Source organism: Saccostrea echinata, unplaced genomic scaffold (genome assembly GCF_033153115.1).
Source record: "Saccostrea echinata isolate AGI-Se365-2 ecotype Australia unplaced genomic scaffold, CSIRO_AGI_Sech_v1 ptg000008l, whole genome shotgun sequence".
NCBI lineage: Eukaryota > Metazoa > Mollusca > Bivalvia > Ostreida > Ostreidae > Saccostrea > Saccostrea echinata.
The window spans coordinates 1,978,879-1,987,743 of NW_026889757.1; positions in this window are offsets into that span (position 1 = coordinate 1,978,879).

An 8,865-nucleotide genomic window follows, 5' to 3' on the forward strand; every position below is an offset into this window, starting at 1 on the left:
GAGGAAACTCTAAATCTCACGAGATTTTTGGGGCATGAAGTACTTACGCTATAGCGACAATCGAATTATTCGAACAATTAGTATGCCAAAAGTACAATGTATTGCAAAGGATTGAACTTCAAATAGTTGGTTGTCTAATTGGAATGTTTAGAGTTTTATTTTATCAGCTTCCAAAAGTAACTTTTATCAGAAAGAAATGGTTGAATTTAATTAGAAGAGTCGGCTTAGTGAAAAAGTATCAATAAAATTGTAACACATTTGGACTAGGTTCTCTTGAAATTCATTAGCGTGGTTCAGCGAATGTTCCGCAAGATATTTCACCAGGACTTCTTTCATATCTCCCCCTTGAAAATCTTCAATGCTCGATCTCGCATGATATGCAACAGCACATTGTCCCCAGCTAATACACGTTCCCTACCTTCACCGCGAAAGAATTCCATTAAGTTAAGTAATCGCGATATCAAGTATTTCAGGCACCCCCACTTCCAGCCAGTATTTTATTAATTTATCAATCATTAACCTACTTGAATAAGACTTCCAGAGACTATTTTCTTTTCAAATATATCGTTCCAGACGTCTTTGTTCAAGGCTCTTTATTGTTAATCACCCATTTATTCCTAGAAAATTACCTCGCGACATTTTAAGACGTTAGACAGGATACATCAACTTCCAGTTATGGTTATAGTGTAGGATAAAACCAGAGACTTCAGAAGAAAAAGTTCGGAAGTCTCTGGGAAAAGGTCTCTAGAAGCGAACTATGTCTTATTGAAATAGGTAAATGATTGATAAATTGATAAAGCACTGGCTTGAAGTGGGGGTGCCTGAAATTGATTTAGGTACATGTACCTTGTGATGAAAATAAGTAGGGAGTGCCCTGTATACAAACAAACCCGAAAACCTTCACAGGTCAAACAGTCTTGAAACAAGACTAATGCGGCAGATTATTTAAAAGTAGTCAAATTTAGTATTAAAAAAACAAAGGCCTAACAATTGGTATAAGGTATGTCAGTCAATATACGACCCAATGACGGGTTGTATAAATTTGGTAGCAAGGTCATTTTTAACGATTATAGTACTTACGAAATGTTAAATTTAAACTAGGTTGTTGAAATCCCTGTAACATCAACTTATTTGTCAGTAACCTGTCTCGGTTTAAAAATTGACCGTACTCAGAGCATGCTCTTCAGTATCGAAAAAGTTGGAGGCACAAACTCTGAGAGCGGAATATTACTACATAAACAAGAAAACATGACTATGAAGAAGCTGAAGTCATTTCTTTTGTCATGTTTTTTTTTTTGTTTAATGTACCTTCGAGAATTTTTCACTCACATTGAGACCCCGCCACTTTCCGGAGGAGGGCTGCAAATTTAAGCTGTATTTGTCACTTACGGCCTTTGACCAGTAAGGGATTTTTCCTTGTCAGCACCTATTGCGACACAGGACCTCGGTTTATTTCGGCTTCATCCGAAGGACCTATCTCTACGTCCCGCAGTGGGATTAGAACCCGCAATGTAAGGATCAGCTCCTTATTCCGCGACTCCAGAGAAAACCCTCTGACCACTGCACCACGCAATTTAGCTGTTAGTTGGCCCTTATCTTCATGATCGGGTAAACGAAAAAATCCCGTAGACAATTTAGTGTGTAAATAATGGCTTATCAATCAGTATAAAAAACATCAGTCAGCATTCGACTTAATGATAGATTGTATTTGCTGACAAGGTCATTGTATCGAACATAGAACTTGCGAAATGATGGTTTTAAAAGAGAACGTTGATATTCTTGTTTCACCAACTTGTTTGTTCGTTCGTAGAGAATGCTCTTACGTATCGAAGCAACAGGAAGATATAAATCCCATATGCAGGTGATAATGGTATATTGCTACATAATGAGTAAGGGAGGATGACGATAAAAGAGTTGAAGTCATCACGTTTATCATAAAGTTTTGTTAAGTTACCTTTAACGTCTTTTTCTAGTAAAATGTCCAAATATGAAACAGATGTGTTAGATTCTGTGGTATCTTTTATTTCAAGTTCACTGGGACATATGGAGTCGTATGTATGGAATGAAATATATGGAGATAACAAACAGCATTCAGGCTCAAAGTCCATTAAACAATACAAAATAGGAGCAGAGCAAACACGGACCTCCAAACGTCAGAGGTGGGATCAGATGCCATGGAGGAGTAAGCATCCCCTGCCGACCGGTCACACCCGCCGTATGCTCCTTGTCATGATCGGGAAATAACGGAAAAATCCGTCGACAATTCAGTGTGTGAATAATGGCCTAACAATTAGTATGAAAAACGTCAGTCAGCATTTGACTCAATGATAAATTGTATTTGCTTACAAGGTCATTGTATCGACCATAGAACTTACGAAATGATGACTTTAAACGAGACAGCTGATATTCTTGTTTCATCAACTTGTTTGTCAATAATTTACCTCGTTTTAGAAATTGTTCATACGTAGAGCATGATCTTGCGTATCGAATCAACTGAGAGATATATACCCCGTATGCAGGTGATGAAGGTATATTGCTGCATAAGTAAGGGAAGTTGACGATTGAAAAGTTAAAGTCATCACGTTTATCATAAAGCTTGGTTGTTAGATTACCATTAACGTCTTTTTCAAGTAAAATTATTTTCCGAATATGAAGCAGATGTGTCACACACTGTGGTATCTTTTATCTCAAGCTCACCGGGATATATCGTATTGACATAAGAATGGAAATAGCCATTGTTAATTGACAATACGTCGTCGATATATCTAAATGTCGAGTTGAAGGCCACAGCAAGTGTTTTCTTCTTTTCACGTATAAGATTTTGGACAAATTCTGCTTCATATGAATACAAAAAAGGTCTGCTAATAACGGGGCGCAATTGGTACCCATGGAAATTCCAATAGATTGTTGGAAGACCTGATCTCCAAAAACTACATAGATGCAACTGTATTGTCAATCAAAAACTCGAGCATCTTTTGAATATCTTTTTCATAGTACCTGTGTGTACAATTAGAATGCTTTTTTTAACAAAAAATATTTGCAATTGACCAATGACAATGTAAGTAAATTTACGAGTTCCATTTTCTATTGAAAAAGCCACTGCGTATGATATCAAAAAGCCTGGACTTAAAATTATCGTGGGGAATGGTTGTTTGAAGTGCTTAAAAGTCGTACGTTTTATGTTATTAATTTTCTTAAAATTTTGTGATTTCAAATTTTCAAAAAATTCCTTGGAGTTTTTAAGTGTCCACATCTTATTTACACCACTTCTTGAATATCCTTCACTGCTAGCTCATAATATTTTAGTGAGGAGTAAAGAAAGAGACTTGGTAGAACATTTAGTATGGTAATTTAATTACATTTTGATTGTTGGCAATCTTTAAAAAAAAAGGTGATTTTAAATTTTCTGAAAGCTCATTGGAGTTTTTGAGAATCAAGAAGTGTGGAATTTTTATTATTGTCATCTACAAAAATTTAGAATTTTTCACTTGAAGAACTTCTCTCAGAGAGAAGTTCTTCAAGCGAGCAATAAGATGTTCACATTTTCTACAGGGTCTTTATAATTGTCATATACAAATTTAAATTGAAAAATCCTGTTCAGACACGGTTTGCGTTCTTTTCTAGCTATGAGTCTTAAAAAGACAAACTCCGACCTATGTTAAAATTTTTAATATGGAACTGACAAATTAAGATACAGGTCGGTGTGCTCGGGACGGCTGTCCGATTCATCATCCAAAACAAATTCAACAATATATTTATCAATTATAGTATGGCATGACAAACTGACATTTAGAGATATATAGATAAAAAGTTTTGACACTTGCGTAAACTTTTGAAATAATGGAGTATCAGATTATCGAGCCTTTGATGTTATTTTGCATAAAGATAATTTAGCACTATCAAACGATGACAAAGGCCCGTAGGAAGCAATTTCATTGCGGGGGGGGGGGGGGGGCACAACCATATATTATCAGTTGGAGGGATACTATTAACTTTCAAGAATTCCTTGACAAAAAAAAAAGGTCATCAAACGTTATTATTGAGGGGGCACAAGCATATAGTAGCTATGCATTCTATAGTATTCCATATATCGGCAAAATTATTGGGGCACCCCCTCCCCACCCCCGGTTCCTACGGCCATGGGACAAGTGTCAAACCCAATTATCTTGGATTACCTAAAATCGCCGATGTTTTAATTTCAATAAGGGTTAGAAGGTGTAAATTTAATACAGAAAATAATTTGGAAAGCTCAAGAATTTAGAAAGAGTTGTTTTAAAAACATAAAACATTAATTTAGAAACTTGACACATCTCTAAAACAGTCAAATTTCATCGTGATAATCTGTCTTCTACAAAAATTTAGAATTTTTCAATTTAAATTTGTATATGATATTATTCTCATTTTGGGCATTTTTCCTGTAAATTTCACATGAACTTAGGATATGAATTTAAAGTACATCAATGTGCATATATAATACTAACATTTTTATATGAGATACATTATGAAAATTTTTTTTGCAAATATCGAGACACTAGAGTTCTTAATTTGTTTGTTATCATGCCGCATGTATTATGGAGACAGTGAATTGTTGGACATTAACATTCTAATGTCTTCTCGGTCATTATTGACTAACCGCACACCATCAACAATTATCAGTAGGATTTGTAAATTACAGAGAAGTGACAACTAGGAACTGTGTAGTTTAATTACGAGCACTCCTACTTCATCCCTGCATCATAACTGTCAGATGAAAAGATATGTTTTTGTCTGAGCGACGCTATTAACCGAAAATCTCACAGTTTACTTTTTCACACCGATTGTCGATGCACTCTTCAGTAAGTTCATGCTTTTAACGACAGCACAGAGGTTATATATTTATGAAACATCTTACTTAGGTCTGTAACACATTTTAGTAAGTGTATTACAAAAATCCCGTTGAGGGTATTTCAAGCATACATTCGTATATGGATTTTCAGTCTGTTTTGCATGATCCTGCTCAAATCTCTTTGACTTGATAATTTCTATATTGACTCATATTCCTATTGCTCTATATGTAATTCATGGAGAAAAGAATTTTTTTCAGAAATTGCAACGCCATACATGTTCAAGGCCGAGTAAGATTTTAATATCGACAATAATATCAAAATCGTATCGATATCAAACAAAACCTGTAAAATTTGTATTTGAAATTTAAGGATAACATTTCAAAAGACTTATGAGAAGTCTTTATCGAAAATATCGAGAATATTTTGTCGATAATTTATCAATATTGTACATGTAATTTTGTCAAATTTTTATTTTGAACATGAAAATAAAGGACATCAATATACCATATACCAAAGACCATGTGCATTGTCAAAATCGATATTTATTTTTTAATTGAAGCAAATAGATTTTTTTTTTAATGCAAAACCGTTATCAATGTCTATATCCTCGATATCCACAATATGTCGATAACGTATCAATATCGATTCTGGTCATTCTTGTTTATGGATAACAGATAGTCTGAGTAATATATGTCAAAATCGTCAATTTCAACGATAAAATGGTGATATCGATCGTGATTGTAAATTTGTTTTCCAAGTTCAGAAACAATACATTTAAGATTGTGTGCGTTGTTGAAATCGAACTGATATTAACACAAGAATTAATAAATTAACTGGCAAGTCATATTTAGGGTAAGGGTTAGATATTAGAAGTTTATAATTAGGATAAGGGTAGGATTAGGGTTAGAAGCAACAGCTTTATAAAAAATTATCTGTTGAACGACCATGTCGATATACATGTAGATATGAATCGTTGACATCAACAGTAGTGCATACATGTACATGTATTTTGTAACGAAATGCATTCAAATATACAAGTAAAATGAAACAACAGCAAGGGCATACATGCAATTATCAACAGGTGATTGATCTTGATTCGATACTGAGACGATATCGTCGATATCAAAAGCAATGAAAACTCCCTAAACAAAATGTATATTCAAAATACACATGTGTAAAGAAACACGAAACAAGATCAACGACAAACTGTTAAACAAGCTTCATTTGACACAAAAACGACATCATCGATATCGACAGTTAGGAAACATTCATAAAGAGTATTTCACAATCAAACATACCGAAAGAAAAACAGTATCAAGGGCGATAACCAGCATCTGTTGAAGATCATTATTCGATTTTAATGGTAGATACAAGAAGAATATTAAGTATTCAAACATACACAAGAGTATGGCGTAATTAAAGCGACAATGTGACGCATAAACTGGAAAAAAAAATGAACCTCAGCAAATGTAAAACTGTCAATGTGGCAGCAAACCATGTTTTTTCGTGTGAACAATACATTACTGGTCTTTCTCATATCAGTAGACAATTTGCAAGAGTTATTTTCGTCGTGAAATACCAATTTTCCTCACTATATCCTTTGAACTTACTTGTATTTTTTTTTTAAATATTTAAACGTCTTTTGACAATTTTATACCGTATCTTTATGACAAAGTACGGGGTAACAAAGAAAACATAACGAACATAAACATAACAGATTTTATTCATCAGAAACTGCCGTCATAAAGTTGGTAATTTCATAGAGGGAAAACAGCACCTTTAGCCGATTGACCCTATATATGTATATTGATCCCAGAAGAGAAATAACTCTTTTAAATGTGAACGTCGTCTATTATAAAGACTTTCTATTCTGAAAACTGTAGGTGACATCCCAATAAAATCAATGTACCCTATTAATAGGATATTTGCATATAAATGACCAAGTTCAACAAAATGGCATTTACCCCATAAATGATCAAAGATCAAAATCTGAATAATATCCGCATTTCTGATGTATGCAAACTATTAACTTCTTATCCTGAAAACTGTAAGAGGAGTTATCCGGACAAATGAATATGTATCCTACATATACAATATTTTGCAAAAAAAACAAACAAACAAACAAACAAAAAAGGAGAAAAAAACTAAGCTTAACAGATGCTTTTTTTCTCAAAATTTATCAAAAATCAAAATCCATGCATTATGCACATTTCTAATATATGCACAACTGATCTGCAAAATTTAAAAAATCCTGTCTTTAAAATTGAAAACGAAATTATCCTGACAAATGGTGTACCCTACGTGCAATATTTTGAAAAAATTAAAAATAATTTTAAAAAAATCATCAAAATCAAAGTCCATGTAGTATGTACATTTCTAAAGTTTGCACAACTGATCTGCCAAAATTATCCATTTTCAATCGGAGAGGAAGTCACGGAATTTTCCAACAACCACCTCTTCCCCTCCAATGCCTTTTTGTGTGATACTTGCAATCTAACTCATTTAACTTATATAATTTTGCTTATGAAGAATGTATAGATTAGATGTTTATTATTATTTGTATGTTTTAACATTTATAACTTTTTGTGCACTGGCTTTTTTGTGCACCACCTTTTTGCTTCTTAAGTGTTTTTACCATTTTTACTATTGGCTGGGCTATTTTTGTCATGTGATTAGTAAGAATTATGTCATGTGACTAGTCAGCATGTTTAGCTAGTCAATTTGTATTTACTGTATATTTTGTTTTAAGCCCAGCCAATTAATTGTTATATAAGTCTATGTAATATGTAAATGTAGTTTTAGTCATTTGTTAGTTTCAATAAATGACATTTTCACCCAATAGTTCTTTTTTAATACTATATACAAGAGGTTAAGCAAAAACAAGCTGCGAATAGCCAGAATTGTCTCCTCTCACAACAGGGAAAATTTGTGGATATAAACAATTATATCTGGAAAACTGTAAGAGTTTTCCGAACAAATAGGTTACCCTATATGCAATATTTTGAAAAAAAAGACTATGTTCAACAGCTAGTATTTAAAAAAAAATATATCAAATCAAAATCCATGCAGTATGCACATTTCTGATACATGTACAATTGTGTATGAAAATAAAATGTCCTTATCTTGGAAACTGCACGAGGTGTTATCCGGACAAATGATGTACCGTTTTAGCAGCCGCCCGCCTATCCGCAATTTTCATTATAATACGGATTTTACCTGCAGAAAAAAACGGTTAAAATCTACTTTTAGTGGAAGAAAGTTTGTCTTCCCCAAGAAGAAAATAGTTCACTTCTTCCTCCTTATTGTACACATTCGCAGATAAGTTGAAGAAGTTACCATGGTCTCTAGTCTAAAAGAAATGAATGTCGGTAGATCGAGGATTTTGATACTCTAACAATCTTCAAAAACATTAGCAGAAGGTATTCCGTATATTGTTTGCACCAAATTCAATGTTGCTTACAAGTTTTAGGCTAAAAATAAAATTCGCGTGACCTTGACAGGCAATCAGATTTTGGAACGCAGTTCGCAATTCGCAATTCAAAAGTGAACTGCATTCCAGAACGCAGTTCTCAATTCAAAATTTAAACATAAGTCATGGGGTCTGAGATTTTGAGGGTAGGCTACTAGTGGTCAGTTACCACTTCTGTGAAAAAATGGTGATGGTACCATCTCTAGTTTCCGAGATATAGCCCTCCAGTTTTTAGGCCTACTATATAATACTATATGAATAAACATCGGGCTCGGGGACATCGAAGTCCCCTGTCCCCGGGTCTGAAATTTTGAGGGTAGGCTACTAGTAGTCAGTTACCACTTCTATGAAAAAATGGTGATGGTACCATCTCTAGTTTCCGAGATATAGCCCTCCAGTTTTTTGGCCTACTATATAATACTATATGAATAAACATCGGGCTCGGGGACATCGAAGTCCCCTGTCCCCGGGTCTGAAATTTTGAAGGTAGGGTACTAGTGGTCAGTTACCACTTCTATGAAAAAATGGTGATGGTACCATCTCTAGTTTCCGAGATATAGACCTGCAGTT